A 21,344-nucleotide genomic window follows, 5' to 3' on the forward strand; every position below is an offset into this window, starting at 1 on the left:
AGAATCGAAATATTTTGGATATGAAGAGTCAGAAAAGTGGGTCTCCTGGAGGTAGATGATATCTGGATTTTGCTTCTTGTAATCAAGGAAAGCTTTTTTACGTTTTAGCAGGGAGTTAAATCCTCGCACATTATGAGAAAGTACCTTACACATAGTGGGGCAGAATCATTCTGCTGTAAGGGGGCCACCTCTGACTCCCCATGACGGAGTACAACTGAAGGCGGGCGCCGGTGTAGGCTCCAGAATTCCCAGTAACAACAACATAATAGTTATATATGCGATCCTATGGAAAGACAATAAGGGGGAACGGGGAGAGGGGTGGGGAGAAACACACAGCAAAAAACATGTAAATACAATCAAATGGGCAATCTGCCCAGTCAATATAGTGAACTGGGGACCCATATTAAAGGGGTGGTCCAGAAATCACTAAGGTAAGGCAACATGCATTAGCCCCGAGAGCCAAACCCCAGCTTATAATACCGTAAGTATCAATGATGCTCAGGGTCAAAAAAAGAAAAAAAAAGAAAAAATGTGTATAGTATAAGGCATCATAGGTGATAATAGCGCAGAAGCCGCACTATTGGTGTATTGATGCAATCATCTAAAAGATTATATTGCTCAGTGGATCCCACCCTGTTATTCCCACCCAAATTAGGTGGTATACTAAACATCAGTGTCCCTCTGTGGACCACCATACAGGGACCAACGTCCCGCAGAAAGATCTGGTGTTAACAGCCGCAAGTTCAAAAACCTTATCGTAACAGTTAACTGTCGAGTTAGAAGCTGTTCAGGTGTCATTCACACGTTGGCTTCTTGTTATTCTGGGGACCTCCTTCCATTCTCTAGCTGGTCTCGATTTTCACTGTGGTAGAGGCAGGGCGGGGTCCGGGACAGTAATTCCAGCCTGGTCCAGAACTTGTTTGCCTTCGTCCAGTGAGCGGCACACAAAGTTGTTGTTATAAGAAAAGGAGTGGGCGAAGGGGAATCCCCAGCGATATTTTATTTGTGCTGCCTGCAGGGCTAGGGTGATAGATCGAAGGACTCTCCTAGCAAGAGGGGCAGGAGCTATGTCTGCAAAAAGGTGGACAGACTCTGGTAATCCAGGCAAGGTTGAAGAGGCTCAGGCAGCAGACATAATCAAATCTTTGTTTTTTCCACAGTGCAGCTTAAGTACTACATCCCTAGGGGTGTTTTCACGGAGGCCAAGTATGCGTAAATTACCCCTACGCGACGTATTTTCATAGTACTCACATTTCAGCTCCAGATCATTAATGCGATCTATGTGCTGCTTAAACATTTCCTGATCCTCCCCAAGCGCATCAGCCACTGCGTTTATCTTTTCCTCTAGTGAGGATGTATGCTGCATAATATCGTGTAATTGTGTAGTGACATTTTGCATAGCGCTAGATAGTTCTGACCTGAAAGTTGCTTGGAGAGTCTTTATCAGCGTTGCTGTGGGCACAATAGCGTCTCCTTGCAAGGAGTGAGTGTCTCCCCAGCAGCAGTGTCCATCGGTGCCATAGAAGACAGGATGGCAGTGGAGGCGGCGGCCATCTTAGAATTGCGGCTCTCTGTGAGGAGCTCTGCAATTGAGCGGCTTGTTGGCTGTGCAGAGCCTCCTCTCTTAGGCATTGCGGATCGCCGGGTCCCTGGGCAGATAAGAGGCAGGTGGGCAGGAGTTCCGGTGCAGCTCAGTGTCGCATGACCGCCGACATCAAGCCCCGCGCATGCGCCCCCCCTCAGGTATCATTTTAATCAGTATGACAGCACAGACCTGAATGTGTCTGTAGGTTACTGTGCACAATCCTGCTGACAGGTCCCATTTAACATGAGCATTTTTTTATTATATTTTTTAATATATTAAGCACCTCCAATGTTTTTAGCTTTATATCTATTTGCATGTTGCTTACAAATCAATAAAGTGATTAAATACATAATATTATGTTGTATTAGGTATTTTTCTTTTTACTGCATACTTGTCATTTCACACGTTTTCTCAAAATAAATTTTTGTAAGTGTACATGAGGAGTACCACCTTTTCTGGTTATTATATGTCTTGCATTTTATGTGTGCCCACAAGCCACAATAACAAGCACCTTTCTGTTAGAAGGTGCTCATTTTTATTTCTTTGTGGCATACATTTGGAGGTAGTGACTGCCTCCGTAGTTGGTTGAGCACTCCCCTCAACAGTACAAGACTGATTTTAAGTTGAGCTGGATTGAATTACACGGCCTTGGCGCAGATGAAGCAAATCTAAGGGCATGCGCCCAAGACGTCTTTTAAACTCGTGTGAACCCAGCAAGTTTTCCAAAAGAAAGAGATGTCAGGTCGTGTTTTATGTCATGAAGTGTCATTTTTTTGCATCATTTTGTTTCATTTCCTGAGCATTTTCTTTGTTGTTTTTGACTGCCAGCGTTTTCCTTAAGCATTTTTCTATAGGTTTTAGGGTTGTCTTTTTTTCCAGCTGCTTTCCATTTTATCTCCATTCAACAATGAAGAAACTGCTAGCTAGCTTCTAGACGTTTCTTAAGCAAACATGATGGGAAAAAGGTCAAAAAGATGCCTAAGCTTCTTCCGGGTGTCTTTTGAGCCATTCCATTTTGTCTCTTTTTGATGTGTCATGCTTTAAATAATGCTGCTTTTTTATACTTCCTGCATTTGGCTTTGACACAACTTTATTGATATACTTAGGTGCGGTGGTTTACATACACTTTTCTTTCTGCCACAGAAATGCACTAAAAACACATTTGAATTTTTTACCTGCAGATTTTTCGCATCTAATGCAATTCTATGGGGAAACTCTGCACAGAAAACTCAGCGTACCCTCAAGAGAAATTGACATGTGGATTTGAAACTCGCACCGCAGCTCAGTTTACACTGAGTAAAATAAAGCACATGGGGCAGGAGATTTCAATAAATCCCATTAGTTTGCTGGAACTGTAAGATGTTGACGCAGCAAAAATACAGAACCAAAAGTTCATAGTGGGAACGTAGGGCTTGAGAATAAGGCCGGGGTCCCACTTGCAACTGAAATGCAAGAAATGTGCACAAGTCTCTCGCCTCAATACCCGGCACTGCCGCCGGCACTTGGGACCAGAGTGCGGCTGCATTAATTTTTATGCAGTTGAACACTCCGGTCCCGAGTGCCTGCGGCAGTTCCAGGTATTGAGGTGAGAGACTTGCGTGAATTTCGCACATTGCAGTTGCAAGTGGGACCCTGACCTAACTCAGACAGCGCTCATATGGCATCTCAGCTGCATTCTAGTGCTGTATGTTTGTCACTGTCTGTTTGCTAGCAGAAGCTTCAGAAACCTCCAACAGTTTTTTTCACATGAGAAAAACTGATGAAACTCTGCTTGAAAACTGACACTGAGCAAACACTTATGGAAATCAGTCCATTTTTTCCTCTAAGGCCAGGGTCAAACTTGCGAGTGTGATGCAAGAAACTCGCACGAGTCACTGGCACTTGGACCGGAGTGTTCAGCTGCATGGAAATACATGCAGCCACACACTCCGGTCTCGAGTGGTGGTGGCAGCGCCAGGTATTGAGCCGCGAGACTCGTGTGAGTTTCTCGCATCACATTCGCAAGACTGACCCCAGCCTAAGGATAAAAATCACTGACGTCTGATGAGGCCCCTTTAATGTGTGTTCTATCTAGTGTACCCTGCAATGCAAATAAATATGTACCTTTTTTGTGGCCCATGAGACGTACTTTTTAGCAAGTCAAAATCTAGTTAACCCCTTCCCGACCAATGACGCCACATAGGCGTCATGAAAACTGGTTCCAATCTGACCAGTGACGCCTATGTGGCGTCATGACTTTAAAGCCCCCCTATAGGTCGGGTGACCGGGGTCACTGAAAGGTCACCTGACCCACAGATACAGGGGGCTTTGTTCTTCACCACAGGGGGCGTGGCTTTGCCCCCCGTGGCTACGATCGCTCTGATTGGCTGTTAAAAGTGAAACCGCCAATCAGAGCGATAGTAATATTTAATCAATGAAAATTGATGAAATATTACAATCCAGCCATGGCCGATGCTGAAATAGGAGTTAACCCCCCCACCGACTGACGGCGGCGATCGGCCGCCGCTGTCACAATCTGCCCCGCTCCCCCCACCTTCCGATCCCCCCCCACGATATCCACTAACCCCCCTGGCTGTCCCGGTGTCCCACCGTCCGGCCGTCCCGGTCCATGGGCGCTGCCATCTTGGAAAAAGGCGGGCGCATGCGCAGTGCGCCCGCCGGCATTTCTCGGCGGCAGATTCTTTTTTTTTATTTTGATCACTGTGATAAACTCTCACAGTGATCAAAATATAAAAAAAAGTAAATCACCACCCCGCTTATCACCCCCCATAGGGACAAATAATAAAATATTTTTATTTTTCAATTAGGGTTAAAAATAGGGTTAGGGTTAGAAATAGGGCTAGTGTTAGGGTTAGGGCAAGGGCTAGGGTTAGGGCTAGGGCTAGGGTTAGGGTTAGGGTTAGGGCTAGGGTTAGGGCTAGGGTTAGGTTTAGGGCTAGGGTTAGGGCTAGGGTTAGGGCTAGGGTTAGGGTTAGGGTTAGGGTTAGGGATAGGGCTAGGGTTAGGGGTGGGTTGGGGTTGGGATTAGGGTTAGAGTTGGTATTAGGGTTAGGGGTGTGTTGGGGTTAGGGTTGGAGATAGAATTGAGGGGTTTCCACTGTTTAGGCATATCAGGGGGTCTCCAACCACGACATGGCGCCACCATTTATTCCAGCCAATTTTTCATTCAAAAAGTCGAACAGTGCTGCCTCCATTCCGAGTCACGACATGTGCCCAAACAGTAGTTTACCCCCACATATGGGGTATAAGAGTACTCAGGAAAAATTGCACAAGAACTTTGGGTTTCTAATTTCTCCTGTTACCCTTGGGAAAATTAAAAATTGAGGGCTAAAAAAATAATTTTTGTGGAGAAAAAATTAGTTTTTATTTTCACGGCTCTGCGTTATAAACTTTTGTGAAGCACTTGGGGGTTCAACGTGATCACCATGCATCTATATTAGTTCCTTGGGTGGTCTAGTTTCCAAAATGGGGTCACTTGGCGGGGGTTTCCACTGTTTAGGTACATCTGGGGCTCTGCAAACGTAACATGACGCCTGCAGACCATTCCATCAAGTCGACATTTCAAAACGTCACTACTTCCCTTCCGAGCTCCAACATGTGCCCAAACAGTGGTCGTCCCCCCCACTTATGGGGTACCAACGTACTCAGGACAAACTGGACAACAACTTTTGGGGTCCAATTTATCTTATTACCCTTGTGAAAATAAAAAATAGTGGGCTAAAAATCATTTTTTGAGGGAAAAAAATATTTTTTATTTTCACGGTTCTGCGTTATACACTTCTGTGAAGCACTTGGGGGTTCAACGTGCTCACCACACATCTAGATAAGCTCCTTAGGGGGTCTAGTTTCCAAAATGGGGTCATTTGTGGGGGGTTTCCACTGTTTTGGTACATCAGGGGCTCTGCAAACGTAACATGGCGCCCGCAGACCATTCCATCAAGTCGACATTTCAAAACATCACTACTTCCCTTCCAAACCCCAACGGGTGCCCAAACAGTGGTCCCCCCACTTATGGGTACCAGCGTACTCAGGACAAACTGGACAACAACTTTGGGGGTCCAATTTATCTTATTACCCTTGTGAAAATAAAAAATTGTGGGCTAAAAATCATTTTTTGAGGGAAAAAAAATATTTTTTATTTTCATGGTTCTGCGTTATAAACTTCTGTGAAGCAGTTGGGGGTTCAGAGTGCTCACCACACATCTAGATAAGCTCCTTAGGGGGTGTCATGTCCGCCATGTCTGTTTTGTCTCAAGAACTCCTGGAGCGATGTGCATGCGCATATCTTGTCTGCTATGCTGCATGTTCTCTAGAGCAGTGTGCACACTCACCTCGTGTCTGAGCTGCAGGATGCCTGCATTTCTGCTCTGTCTTCTGTGATCTTCTCGTCATGTCTAGAGTCCCTGATCATGTGTCCCTGCCTGGATCCTGCACTGTCTGGTTTGGTAATCATCTCGTCATGCCTAGTACTCTGATCATGTGACCTGTCTAGGTTTCAGCACTGATTCTGCAGTCGTCTCGTCATGTCTAGAACTCCGATCATGTGACTACACTCTGTTATCCTGTGGATCTGAACCCGGAAGTGCTCCCCTGGTCCTGACCTGGAAGAGGAGGTGCTATGCCCTATATCAGGCCGCCCCTTCCTATGCTCAGGGCCTGAGTATTGTCCCTGCATGGCTGCTTGGTCTGTGGGGTGTGCCCTCTATTCTGTGCCCTTGCACTCTGCTCTGTTGTGCATCTCTCTGCACATGCTCTGTGCTTGTATTCCGTCTCTGGTCTTGTGTTGTCTCTTGTGCCATGTTCTGTCCCTGCTCTGCTTTGCCTTGTAGTCCTTGTTTGCTCTGTTTCTGTTCTGTGTTTCTGTCCTTGTGTCATGTCTTGCTCTGCTTTGTGGCTTCAGGTACCCTGCCTCTGTCTCTGTTCCTGGCGTGTTCTTACACGTGCAGGTCTCAGTCTCTGTACCATGTCCCTGACGTGTACAGGCCTCTGCTCTGAATCTGTCCCTGGCGTGCCTCTCTGCATGCGCAGGGCTCTGCCTCGCCTGTCCCTGGCGTGCCTCTCTGCATGCGTAGGACTCTGCCTCGCCTGTCCCTGGCGTGCCTCTCTGCATGCGCAGGACTCTGCCTCGCCTGTCCCTGGCGTGCCTCTCTGCATGCGCAGGACTCTGCCTCGCCTGTCCCTGGCGTGCCTCTCTGCACGTGCAGGACTCTGCTTCGCCTGTGTACCCTGTCTAGTCCCAAGGTCCTCCCTTGGCCCGGCTCTGGGCTTCTGCCTACGCTCCGCTGCTAGACTGTCCCTGTCGTCTCTACACGTGCAGGCCTCGCTCTGTCTGGTCCCAAGGTCCTTCCTTGGCCTGGCTCTGGGCTTCGGCCTACGCTCCGCTGCTAGACTGTCCCTGGCATGCTCTTTGCATGCGCAGGCCTTTGCCTAGTTCTTTGTATTGTCCCTGATGTTTTGGGTGCCTTGCACATTTCGTACTAGGCTTTGCCATGCTGTCTCGCATGTGGCTCTGTTCTGTACCCTTTGCCTAGCCCTGCCTTGTGGCTCCGTGCCCCTGTGCACGTCCCTGGTCGCCTGTGCCTACCTGGTGTGCCTCAGCCGTGCCGCCTCTAGCTGTGCTCGCCTGTGTGCCCCAGCCGTGCCCCGTCCAGTGCTATAGTGGTCTGGCTGCGTGGCCCCGCAGCGGTGCCGCCTCTAGTCATGCCTGCTTGCAACTGCCATCGTCAGTACCACCTGCCGGTGCTCCCCAGCTGTGGTCTGTGCTTCCTTGCACTCACGCTGGTTCTCGCACTGTGCCTTTTCGTGCTACTCTTGCACAAAGCCTTTGTCTCCTTTTGCTCCTTTCTGTACCCTAGTTTGCCTGCCGGATTCCGTAACCTGCCGACCACTGCCAGAGGTCCGGACCTAGATGACTGCGGCCTGATGTCCGGAGCTGATGTCCATAGCCTGATTCCTGGACCCTGTCGGTCGATGCCAGCACCCCGGATTCCGATGCCATTGAACCTGACCCATCCCTGGCATGCCCCTTGGCATGTGCAGGCCACCGTCCTGTGAACCTGATCCGTTCCTAGCATGCCCCTCGGCATGCGCAGGTCTCTGTCCTGTGAACCTGATCCTGGCGTGTCCGTTGACACGCACCATGTCACTAACTCTCTTGTTTCCTTGCAAGGAACCCTGGCTAACTACTGGATGTCCGGATCCTGACGATCACCCTCTGAGCTACAGACCCTGATGCCCTGGTTGATTGTGGACTGTTGTCCAGAGTCCGATGTCCGTGTACCATCTGCACGTTCCATGCCTGGACCTCGGCGTGCAATTGCACGCACCCTGTTTCATGAACTCTGTGTTCACGTTTGCTGTTGCACCCTGAAGAGTTCCACAAGTCTTGGACCTCGGCGTGCTCTTGCACGCACCCTGCTTTATGTTCTGTGTGTTCACGTTTTGCACCTGTTGTACCTGAAGTCTTACTTAATGAAGTTCCTTTGAATTAATGACTCGTCTTGCCTTGTCTTTTCTTCCTGAGCCGGCCGTCTGGTCCAGCTGCCATGGTGGCTCACCCCCTTGGTCTTGCCCCTGACACTCCCTGTATAGGGGGTGGTTCTCTCTAGGTCAGCTTGCCCTAGGTGGGTGGGTGCCACGGCCCAGAGGGTCCACTCTTTCTAAGAAGAACGACTCAGCGTAAGCTGACACTTCGTCACAGGGGGTCTAGTTTCCAAAATGGGGTCACTTGTGGAGGAGCTCCAATGTTTAGGCACACAGGGGCTCTCCAAGCACGACATGGTGTCCGCTAACGATTGGAGCTAATTTTCCATTCAAAAAGTCAAATGGCGCTCCTTCCCTGCCGTGCGCCAAAACAGTGGTTTATGACCACATATGAGGTATCGTGGACTCAGGAGAAATTGACCAACAAATTTTAGGATCCATTTTATCCTGTTGCCCATGTGAAAATGAAAAAAAATTGAGGCTAAAAGAACATTTTTGTGAAAAAAAAGTATTATATTTTTTTTTTTTTTTTTTTTTTTTTTTTTTTAACGGATCAATTTGTGAAGCACCTTGGGGGTTCAAATTGCTCATTATGCATCTAGATAAGTTCCTTAAAGGGTCTAGTTTCCAAAATGGGGTCACTTGTGGGGGAGCTCCAATGTTTAGGCGCACAGGGGCTCTCCAAACGCGACATGGCAAACGCTAAATATTCCAGCATATTTTCTATTCAAAAAGTCAAATGGCGCTCCTTCCCTTTTGAGCCCTGCCGTGCGCCCAAACAGTGGTTTATGACCACATATGAGGTATTGATGTACACAGGAGAAATTGCCCAACAAATTAAATGATCCATTTTATCCTGTTACTCACGTGAAAATGAAAAAATTGATGCTAAAAAACTTTTTGTTGGAAAAATTAAAACATCCATTTTTTCCTTCCACGTTGCTTTAGTTCCTTTGAAGCACCTGAAGGGTTAATAATCTTCTTGAATGTAGTTTTGAGTAGCATAAGGGGTGCAGTTTTAAGAATGGTGTCACTTTTGGGTATTTTCTGCCATATAGACCCCTCAAAGTGACTTCAAAGTCGAGGTGGTCCATAAAAAAAAAAAAAAATGGTTTCGTAAATTTTGTTGTAAAAATGAGAAATCGCTGGTCAACTTTTAACCCTTAACTCCCTAACAAAAATGTTTCCAAAATTGTGCTGATGTAAAGTAGACATGTGGGAAATGTTATTTAGTAACTATTTTGTGTCACATACCTCTCTGGTTTAACAGAATAAAAAATTCAAAATTTGAAAATTGTGAAATTTTCAAAATTTTTGCCAAATTTCCATTTTTCTCACAAATAAATGCAAAAATTATCGACCTAAATTTACCACTAACATGAAGCCCAATATGTCACGAAAAATTGCTAGGATCCGTTGAAGGGTTCCTGAGTTATTACCTCATAAAGGGACACTGGTCAGAATTGCAAAAAATGGCCAGGTCATTAAGGTCAAAATAGGCTGTTCCCCGCTACCCTGGATGGTGGAGGGGACAAATAAGGGTTGATATAGGAGCATAGCAAGGTACATGAACTCAGAGTCTTCACCTTCAAGAGAAATCCAGGGGACAGGGATAGACTAGTGTGCCCCTAGTTATAGGGATCTGGTTAGCGCCCATAGTTCCAAAGTCACTGTGTAAAAACGCCTCTCTGCTTTGGTGCTAGGCTTTGGCTGCTGTCCCTCCATTATGCAAGCTCACTGCAGAGAAAACTTTGGGGGCTTCTGCATAGGCAGGGAGACACAAAAGGGAGCTGTGATAAAGAAAATTGGCTTATTTAGATGTAGTTAGGGTACCGTTACACATAGCGATGCACCAGTGATCCCGACAACGATATGTATCGCTGGTGCATCGCTAAGTGGTCACTAGTGAGCTGCCACACAGGCAGATCTCACCAGCGACATCGCAGGGGTCGGGGGTCGCTACTTACCTGTCAGACGCAACGATCCTGACGTCCTCCCACCCGCGTCGCTCGTCGGCGCCACAGGAAGCGCAGCAGGAAGTGGCCGACGAGAAATGATCCAGGACCTTCTCGCGCGACCAACGATGCGCAGCGGGGGAGCCGGTCGGAGGTAAATATCACATGTAGCGATATCGCTAGCAATATCGCTGCAACGTCACAAAATCGGTGACTTTACAACGATATTGCTAACGATATCGCAGTGTGTAACGGGGGCTTAAGACTACTGTGTGCCACAAGATGTAGATAGTTTGGGATTGATTGATTGATACACAGCTCAACTCTGATATGCAGCCCGATTCAGCTGGTGCTGTGCTTTATTTCTCAAGTCATTTTGCATCAGTGAAAGAAAAACATGTATCCAAACCTTCATGTGATGTTACCTATTCGCCTAGACATACAGCAGTAGAGGAGACTTGAAATAATATTTGTGCAGTTCCATTAATCCCTAATTTTTTATATTTTTTGTATTGAAATTTGAAATACAAAATGTGCTGGTTTTCTAAAGTTATTTAGGGCTTGTTCACACAATGCATTTTTGCTTTGTTTTTATCACATAAAATAATGTAGCGTTTTACTGTACCAGCAAAGCGAATGAGATTTCAGAAATCTCATGCACACACTGCTGATTTTTTCCTTGCAGATTTGAACTATGAAAACATTTTTTCAAATCTGGAAGATGTGAATTCTTTCAGCGGTTTAGTTGTATTTTTCTCCCATTCAAACGAATGAGGAAAAAAATGAAAAATAAAAACATGCGTATTTTATGCAGTTTTTCCTGCAAAAGATTGGTATTTAGAGCAAAAACATCTGCTGCAAATTCTCAACGTGTGCACACAGCCTGTATGTTAGCCCACCCTGTTCCTATTTATTCGATCATCATGGAAGTTTAATGACCATTATATATTTTATTCCTGTTTTCTTTTGTCTAAACCTGGGTGCCTCCTATAGTCCGATGTATCTTCTAGTCCGAAAAATAATGTATGTAAAAGATCATGAAAGAAGTCACATCAAATATTAAGTGGGCTGTTTGTGAAATATAGTAATAATAATTTGTTGTAATTTAGTAAGATGAGTAATAATCTGAAAACATTAATCTGCTGTGCTGCGGGTGGAGAGGACATGCCAACGAGAGGGTCTGCTGCTTGGAAACTGCAATGCAGCATTATGCTGGTGGAAGAAGATTGAAAGTGACATCCTTCAGGGATTTCTCCAGGTCCTGCTACAGCTCTGAAAATGAGAGTTATGTATGTTTCCCTCCATCAATCCTGTCTCTTAGCTGCATTAACTAGTCAGCCACAAAAATGCTGCTGGGTAGCAGTAAGCTTGAAGTTCAGCTGAGCCGATAAGTGAATAATTGGTATTCAATGCATTGCATGGCCTAGTTTGATTTCCTTCTGTGGATTATCATATTAAAACATTGGTTGAATTAGTTTAATGTGGGTTTGTAGTGCCGTTCTCTGACACCATGCATCCTGCATTATTTAACCACATTATGTAATGATATCGATCTCCATGGAATTGGAGAACAGACAACCCCCAGCATTTGTATTTATTACAATTTATTCTAAAATCTCTTTGAACATCTTTAGGGAAAGTTAATAAAAGTTGCAGTGGGGTCATTGTTGGAAATGGGGGTTTGTGTGATCGGTAATGTACAGCTCATCCAAGTACTGCAAAACAAAACTGTGCCAATTACATTAAAACATTGTGTACATTCAGTTCTTATGCCATTTTAAGTACCCCTACAGAAGGTTGGAGGGAAGCTGGGGAGCAACAAGTGCAAATAAGGTCTTATCCGACAGTAAATGAATTATAAAGAACTGGATGTGCTAACCTGATAAAGTTGTGTTTCACAACATTTGATAGGCAATTGGCTACTGCAGATCCATAGGTCGTCAGTAATGATGAGCGAACATGCTCAGATAACATCTTATCTGAGCATGCTCGGGTGCTATCAGAGTATGTTGGGCGTGCTCGTATATTATGTTCTAGTCTCTGCGGCTGCATAATTTGCGGCTGTTAGACAACCTAAACACATATGGGGATTCTGTAAGAAACAGGCAATTCCTGCATGTGTTCAGGCTGTCTAACAGTCTCAAATCATGCAGATGCAGAGACTCGAACATAGTATGCAAGCACGCCCAAGATACTCTGATAACACCCATAACGTCTTATCCGAGCAGCTTCGCTCATCACTAGTCAGACAGGTTCAAGAGGAAAGGAAAATTTTGTTGCCGAAGAAAGACAGGAATCCTTATGCAATGAGCTGTAGTTCTGTGGTTTTATTATCTACACATTTCGAAGTAAAACACACTTCTTCCTCAGGACAAAACTGCATATAAATGAAAACCTTGGAAAACAGTCCTTTATATAGTTTAACCCTACATCGATTTACCCAATCATGTGCTTGCTGCCTTAGTATTCAAATAGTTTTTTGATGATGTCTTAACTTTTTGTGTGGACTAGTTTGCCAAAATATCTACATTGAGATGGGACGTCTAATACTTTCTGGAAACTGCAACAACAACAACAATTGGAGGATTTGACTTGGTAAATCACAAGAAAGACTATAAAGAGACAAAAGAAAAAAATTCAATCACTGGCCCTGCTGCATATAATCCATAACCAGATGTTACAATTACAGCACAGTGGTGCTTAGGATGCAGGGCCGGACTGGGACTAAAATTCAGCCCTGGCATTTGAAGTTACACAGGCCCACTAGTCACATGGTGACTATATAATATCTTTGTACACTTGTAGTTTACAAGAAGTGAGAGGAGATTAACACAACTATATAACATGTAGTCACAGCTGTGCCCAGTATTTCAGCTCAGTCCTATTTATTGCTTTTAGGTACAGTACTCCTCCCAAATCTCTATCCCCTTTTGTATGCATGATTACAGAATTCCTGGCAGAACTGCTCTCTATTGGGCAACCAGACCCCCTGGTCATAGCCGCCCCTATCATACCTCCCAACTTTTGAAGAAGGGAAAGATGGACAAAGACTGCGGCGCGCGCGCAGCGCACCGCTGCAAATTTTGGCCACGCCCAGCCACACCCATTTCACAACTAGTCACACCCATGTCCACACCTAATCGCACCCATTTAGCACTGCTGATCACACTGACTGGTACTGAGGGCACAGTGGCTGGCATTATGGGCACACTGACTGGCACTAAGGAAGAGAGAAAACAGAGAGAGAGAGAAAAAAAAGAAAACAGAGAGAGCGAGAAAGAAAGGGGAAAGAAAGAAAGAACAGTGAGAGACAAAGAAAGAACAGTGAGAGACAGAGAAAGAACAGAGAGAGAAAGAAAGAGGGGAAAGAAAGAAAGAACAGAGAGAGACAGATAAAGAACAGACAGAGAAAGAAAGAAGTAAAGAAAAGAAAGAAAGAACAGAGAGAAAGAGAGGAAAGAAAAAGAAAAAGAGGGGAAGAAAGAACAGAGAGAGAAAAAAGAAAGATTAGAGAGAGAATGAAAGAACAGAGAGAGAAAGAAAATGAGGGAAAGACAGAACAGAGAATGAAAGAACAGAGAAAGAAAGAAAGAAAAAGAGAGAAAGATTCTACAAAGATACTATAGCAGCCCGGCTCCCATTGTAGTGCCCACCTGAGCCTCCCGTTGCAGGACATATCATGATCTGCTCACATGGCCGGCATCCCCGATTCCAAGGCGATCCTGCTGTCTGCACTGTCGGAGGAGGACACGGTGATGGATCTGAAGCATTCCTGGTTCCGTCACAATCTCCTCAAGAAATTATCTCATTTCCGGTCAGCTTTCAGCACATCACTTCAGGTGGAACGTCATGTGTGTGTTTTAAAATGCTCCTCGGGGCTCCACCATGTACTCCTGTGTCCATGGGAAAAGCTCGCTTTGTATGCTTTGTACACACTTGGCTCCGCTCCATACACACACGGCTCCACTCCATACACACACGGCTCCTCTCCGTCCACCTCGTACACGCGTGGCTCCTCTCCGTACATCTCGTACACACGGCTCCGCTCCGTACATGAGTGGCTCCGCTCCGTACACCTCATACACACGGCTCCGCTCCGTACACCTCGTACACACACGGCTCCTCTCCGTACACCTCGTACAAACGGCTCCGCTCCGTACACCTCATACACATGGCTCCGCTCCGTACACCTCGTACACACACGGCTCCTCTCCGTACACCTCATACACACATGGCTCTGCTACATCCACACTGTAAATCCTGACCCCACACATACTTACCTCAACCAGCACCATGACAACAGCAAAGCAGAGTCTTGCAGACGGTAGAGGCAAGGCTGAGCGCACAGGACCTGTGATGAGGTCACAGGAGGGGCGGAGTCAGGGGTGACATGTCAGGGGTCTGGACAAAGGCTCCTGATCATGTGACCCCCCCTGACTCCTTCCCTCCTGTGACCTCATCACAGGTCCTGCGAACAGAGCGAGCAGGCAAGCAAGTGCGACGCTGTGAGTGGCTGCGGGGGGGAGGGGGTCTCATGCTACGGCGAGGATGGGGTGCGAGGATGGGGGGCGTGGCGGCTTATCTCCCTGCAGTGCGGGAGGAACTTGAAACTATCACTGCCGTGCCCGCAGAGGGCCGGCGGCAGGAGCAACAGTGGCCGCAGCCGCTGGCAAGCGGCCAGATGATCGGCGCTGCCGCCCGCGGCCCACGTGACAGCGGCCCAGCGGGAAAATGCCCGGTTGGTTATATTGCCAATCCGGGCCTGTTAGGATGGATATAAAATACGTTCAATTAATATATTGTAAAGGTGCTAGAGTGAGGTTCGTGGGATGCAGTGAAGAGCCGGAGGCAGAGAAGGGGTTAACAGGATTTACTTATACAGGTTGTACAGACATACAAGATATACTCCGCACAGGGAGGAAAGATCAAAACGAAGTATCGCAGGAACACTGAGGCAACCAAAGAATTTGAACACAAAACAATAATTGAGGAAAAAAGGTGTACAAAAGAGGTGACATCGCTTGAAGTTCTTGTTGGGAAGAGCCTGGAATATCTCCCGACGGCATTGTATATCGTGTACAATGTCTCTGGCTCTGTTACGTAGGAACGAAATGCACTGTCTCCCGACCATGCCGGTGGATCTGGACTTGCTTGGCTTGAGTGCATCGAAATGCAGAAACATTCTCTTTCATTGATTCCTCTGGGATGGTGCTGAACACGAACAGCATGCAGGCACACAGACCATGGCAGCGTGCGAACCTCTGATGTACTCACTATGAGCAGAGCGAGAAAAATTATCTTTCTCTGGGGACAGGAGGGGTGTGAAGGGTACGGGAATATCCGGGGGCAGCTCTGTCAATATACAACCTGTTGGTGAGTCAATCTGCAAGGAACTCAAGGATGAGGCGTTAGCAGTCGGAGCAGTGGGGAGGGAGTCAACCTTCTCCTTATTCTCCAGTCGCCTTCCCACCAAATCTCCCCCCGTTCCCATGCTCAGCCCCTTTTATCTAAAGTACCTATACCCGACATTGCCATTTCCGTGTGTGGTTCCACTATTACTCCCCAGCAACATGCCTGCTGTCTTGGGGTCATACTTGACTCCGAGCTTTCCTTTGCCCCCCACATACGATCACTGGCTCGCTCTTGTTATCTGCACCTCAAAAACATTTCTAGAATTCGACCTTTTCTTACTTTTGACTCTACAAGAACTCTTACTGTTTCTCTTATTCATTCTTGTCTCGACTATTGTAACTCTCTTCTAATCGGTCTCCCTCTTACCAAACTCTCCCCCCTCCAATCTGTCTTGAATGCTGCAGCCAGGATCATATTCCTCGCCAATCGTTACACCGACGCCTCTACCTTGTGCAAGTCATTACACTGGCAATCCATCCATTCCAGAATCCAATACAAACCTATTACCCTCACCAACAAAGCTCTCCATGGCTCAGCATCACACTACATCTCCTCCCTTGTTTCAGTATACCACCCTACCCGCATCCTCCGTTCTGCTGTTGACCTGAGGTTAGCATCCTCAATAATCAGAACCTCCCACTGCCGTCTCCCAGACTATACACGTGTTGCGCCAATTCTTTGGAATGCACTTCCCAGGTCAATACGATTAGTCCCCAATCCCCACAATTTTAAGCATGCCCTGAAAACGCATTTATTTATTCAGACTGGCCTACCGCCTCAGCACATTAACCTAATCTATCTCTGTGTGGCACAGCCAAAAGTTTTACCATAACCAGGTTCCTCGCATCATGTTCCCACATGCTTTACGCATCCATTAGCCCTCTGTGTCTGTACTGTTACACACTTAACATTATGGCTGGTCCATACAATCAGGGCAATTGTTACCACCCACCTTTCGTGTCTACAGTTGTGGCCAAAAGTACTGACACCCCTGCAATTTTGTCAGATAATACTCAGTTTCTTCCTGAAAATGATTGCAATCACAAATTCTTTGGTATTATTATCTTCATTTAATTTGTCTTAAATGAAAAAACACAAAAGAGAATGAAGCAAAAAGCAAAACATTGATCATTTCACACAAAACTCCAAAAATGGGCCAGACAAAAGTATTGGCACCTTCAACCTAATACTTGTTTGCACAACCTTTAGCCAAAATAACTGCGACCAACCGCTTCTGGTAACCATCAATGAGTTTCTTACAATGCTCTGCTGGAATTTTAGACCATTCTTCTTGGGCAAACTGCTCCAGGTCCGATATTAGATGGGTGCCTTCTCCAAACTGCCATTTTTAGATCTCTCCACAGGTGTTCTATGGGATTCAGGTCTGGACTCATTGGCCACCTTAGAAGTCTCCAGTGCTTTCTCTCAAACCATTTTCTAGTGCTTTTTGAAGCGTGTTTTGGGTCATTGTCCTGCTGGAAGACCCATGACCTCTGAGGGAGACCCAGCTTTCTCACACTGGACCCTACATTATGCTGCAAAATTTGTTGGTAGTCTTCAGACTTCATAATGCCATGCACACGGTCAAGCATTCCAGTGCCAGAGGCAGCAAAGCAACCCCAAAACATCAGGGAACCTCCACCATGTTTGACTGTAGGGACCGTGTTCTTTTGTTTGAATGCCTCTTTTTTCTCCTGTAAACTCTATGTTGATGCCTTTGCCCAAAAAGCTCTACTTTTGTCTCATCTGACCAGAGAACATTCTTCCAAAACGTTTTAGGCTTTTTCTGGTAAGTTTTGGCAAACTCCAGCCTGGCTTTTTTATGTCTCGGGGTAAGAAGTGGGGTCTTCCTGGGTCTCCTACCATACAGTCCCTTTTCATTCAGACGCCGATGGATAGTACGGGTTGACACTGTTGTACCCTCGGACTGCAGGGCAGCTTGAACTTGTTTGGATGTTAGTCGAGGTTCTTTTTCCAACATCCGCACAATCTTGCGTTGAAATCTCTTGTCAATTTTTCTTTTCCATCCACATCTAGGGAGGTTAGCCACAGTGCCATGGGCTTTAAACTTCTTGATGACACTGCGCACATTAGACACAGGAACATTCAGGTCCTTGGAGATGGACTTGTAGCCTTGAGATTGCTCATGCTTCCTCACAATTTGGTTTCTCAAGTCCTCAGACAGTTGTTTGGTCTTCTTTCTTTTCTCCATGCTCAATGTGGTACACACAAGGACACAGGACAGAGGATCAGTCAACTTTAATCCATGTCAACTGGCTGCAAGTGTGATTTAGTTATTGCCAACACCTGTTAGGTGCCACAGGTAAATTACAGGTGCTGTTAATTACACAAAGTAGAGAAGCATCACGATTTTTCGAACAGTGCCAATACTTTTGTCCACCCTCTTTTTTATGTTTGGTGTGGAATTATATCCAATTTGGCTTTAGGACAATTCTTTTTGTGTTTTTTCATTTAAGACAAATTAAATGAAGATAATAATACCAAAGAATTTGTGTTTGCAATCATTTTCAGGAAGAAACTGAGTATTATCTGACAGAATTGCAGGGGTGTCAATACTTTTGGCCACAACTGTACCTTTTTTCCTCCTAGATTGTAAGCTTGTGAGCAGGGCCCTCATTCCTCTTGGTATCTGTTATGATCTATGTGATTATTGTTATGCTGTAATGTCTATTGTCTTTACAAGTCCCCTCTGAAATGTAAAGTGCTGCGGAATATGTCGGCGCTATAGAAATAAAATGTATTATTATTATTATCTAGTTGTCATCATGTTCTTTAATCATACATATCCAGCATACCCATGGCTAACAATTTTATCATTTCATTTATATAGCGCCAAGATAATCTGCAGCACTTTACAATTAAGTATGGACATGTACAAACAATAAAGACATTATCGAATAACACAAAGTTTGACAGTTACAGGAGGGAGGGCCCTGCTCGCAAGCTTACAATCTATAAGGAAATAGGGGGGGACATAATAGGTAGAAATTGCTTCTCATAGTAGGGATCTATCACCTACAAAGAGGCCTTTTATTATGCGCCAGCTCCCTTCCCTGCTACAATTCTTAGCAGTGGGTATGTTTGCTGACTATGCATAAATAACAGAGATGGCAACTAAATGGTAAGTGACAGCCTATGAGACTACTATAGCTTATTCCGAAACTATCTTTAAGTCTACTGAGAACATTTTTAGTCTATTTTTCAGAAGTCTGAAGTCAGAAACATTTTTCTTTTTAATAGAATGGCTCTTTAAGTAAAGATAATGGCCTTTAAGTCTCCTTACGCTGGCTTGGAACTCTCCACAAGGAGAAACATTCCCTCATAGATCCCAAGTATAAATAAAACACATTGAGGTTTGAAATAGGTCTATGTCATTAGATTACTCTAAGGTACTGGCAGCCCTTCTCTTCTGAGGTCTTGAATAAACACATTCAGATGTTTCCCTCCATGCTCCATAGAGAGTCACAATGAACTCCCAAACAGCTGCTGTCATGATTCTTTTCCTGCTGGTACTTATCAATAAAAAAAACTCTTAATGTAACTGAGTGCAAATGGCAATTTATCGTCTCATCAGGTTAAGGGAAAATTATTGCTCAACTTTCAAAAAGTGGATTTATATAAAATGATTTCAGACATTTTTTATTTCCCTTAGCAAAAGAGAACAACAATAATATACTGTATTACATTATCTTTATGATGTAGAAATGCTTAGAGAGGAATTGTTATCTCTTCTGATGTGCCTGCTTTAATTCTTATTATTATTAAACGACCTTCAGATCCCCATTAACTATAATCTCTGCCACCCAATAATATAAATTATTAGTCCCCCTTACTCCCATCTTAATCCCCAGCCCCCTCATTGTTTTCTCCCACATCCCTAATTATCCTCTGCACCACCCCATCATTGTCCTCTCCTCCCACCTCCTTCTTTGTTGTCCCCCAGCACCACTCATTGTCCTCTCCCCAGTAGATCGCTCTCTGTGCACCACCGGAGCCTTGGGCTCTGAGAAACAGGATAGATTGCCCTCATTATTAGTCACCCTGCACCGGCAGTATGTCCGCCCCTGTACTGCATGGTGTGTGTCATGTTGTTCCGTCTGTTCCTGGTTGTTGGCGTGACAATGCATGTCTTTGCTTTTAACCCTTTGCTCTGTTCCACCTAATTGAGCAGGGATACTGCTGGCTGTTACCTGTATGGAGCCTGCTCAGTTCCCTGCTCTGCTGCATAGCCTTGCATGTGTTGCTAGGTATTTGCTCTGCTGCTTGACCATCCGCATGTGCAGTCCTTGTTTGCTGCTGTGGAAGCTGTCCGATGTGAGGTCATTTGCAGCTGGTGCATGAGTTTCCACGTGTGTCTAGGCTTGCAGACGCTGCCAGGTGCTCTAAGCCTCAGTTCCTGCACTGACTGTACTGTAATGGTTTCTGTTTGTGTTTAGGGCGTGCGCAGCCACACCTCTCTGTTTTTATCAGGGTTAATGTGGGTACTTGAAATGCTGTCCCCAGCCAATTGCTGAGGGGCAGCTCCTATATAAATTTCCCCTTCCCTTCTGGGCGTTGCCAGAGTTACTCTCAACTCACAAAGCTCCTGAACTTTGCCATGTTTATTTGTGTATGTGTCCCTGGACCTCTCCTGTCTATGTTTTGGTACCAAAGTCCCTTCCTTGATTCCTGCCTTGTCCTGTTCCTGCGCCCTGCCCTGGAAGCGGTATATCCAGGCCTGAATCCTTGATCATGTACCTGTCCTGTACCTGACCCTGTCTGAACTGTGTCTGCTGTTAAGTTTCTGGAATCCCTCTGTGTTTGGAGCCTCGCACCCAGTGACTCTGAGTCTTTAGTAAACTGGTGTTCCTGCTGAGCATCTACTACCCTGTGCTCTGACTACCATGTGATGCTAGCTCCATGCAGGCCCAGCAATCCTGTGGTTCTAGCACCATCATGCTTGAGTTCCTTCCTAGGTCCGATGCCCGGAGCGTGATGACAGCAGTCTGGAACCTAATGACTGCTGCCTGGAGCCTGGAGCTTGATGACTGCATTGGTGCCTGTAGGTCGTGTCAGATGTTCAGAACCGAACGACTCCTGTCTGATGTCTGCCGGTGACTCTGATGTCCTGTGGGTGACCCTGGTGTCCTGCCTGTGTCCTGGTGACCCTGATGTCCTGCCTGTGTCCTGATGATCCCGATGTCCAGCCTCTGTCCTGATGTATAGCCTGTGTCCAGATGTCCTGATGTTCAGCCTGTGTCCTGATGTCTGTCCTGATGTCCAGCCTGTGTCCTGAGACCCTGGTGTCCTGCCGATGTCCTGATGTCCAGCCTGTGTCCTGATGTCACTCCTGATGTCCAGCCTGTGTCCTGATGTCCTTATGTACCCTTATGTCCTGCCTATGTCCCGCCTATGTGTGCCTCGGTGATCCGTTGGTGCCTTGGTGTCCACTGGGAGGTGTGGAATCAGGAGCCTGGCATAGCCCTGTTTCATCTATGTACTGTGTGACTTTACTTTAGTAAACTTTACATTCTTTATACCTGAAGTTGTGTAGTGTTATCAAGTCCTACGTGTCTTCTCTTTGTCCACATGCTCAGCTGCCACTGTATCCCAGTCGCTGCCCTTCCCTACTTTGGGTAGGCTCGGGTCCCCCTCTTTGGTATAGAGGGTCCATATTGCGTCCCCAGGGGATGCCCGCCCCCTCGCCGTCGGCGTATGTCATTTGAGTGCTGTCTGTTTTTACTATATAATTGTCAATAGAAGCTTGAAATAACATATTTTTGCACAGGCAAAAAAACGTTGCTCTCCTGGGACCGATAATAGATGAAAATTGGATCCAGAACCCTGATGAAAAACAACCTATTTTTTCTTGTATGTAAAAAATGTAATTATAAAGTGAGGCCTAGCAG

The sequence above is a fragment of the Dendrobates tinctorius genome, unplaced genomic scaffold, assembly GCF_039654945.1.
Source record: "Dendrobates tinctorius isolate UK_male_01 unplaced genomic scaffold, ASM3965494v1 ptg000003l, whole genome shotgun sequence".
In the NCBI taxonomy this organism is placed as follows: domain Eukaryota; kingdom Metazoa; phylum Chordata; class Amphibia; order Anura; family Dendrobatidae; genus Dendrobates; species Dendrobates tinctorius.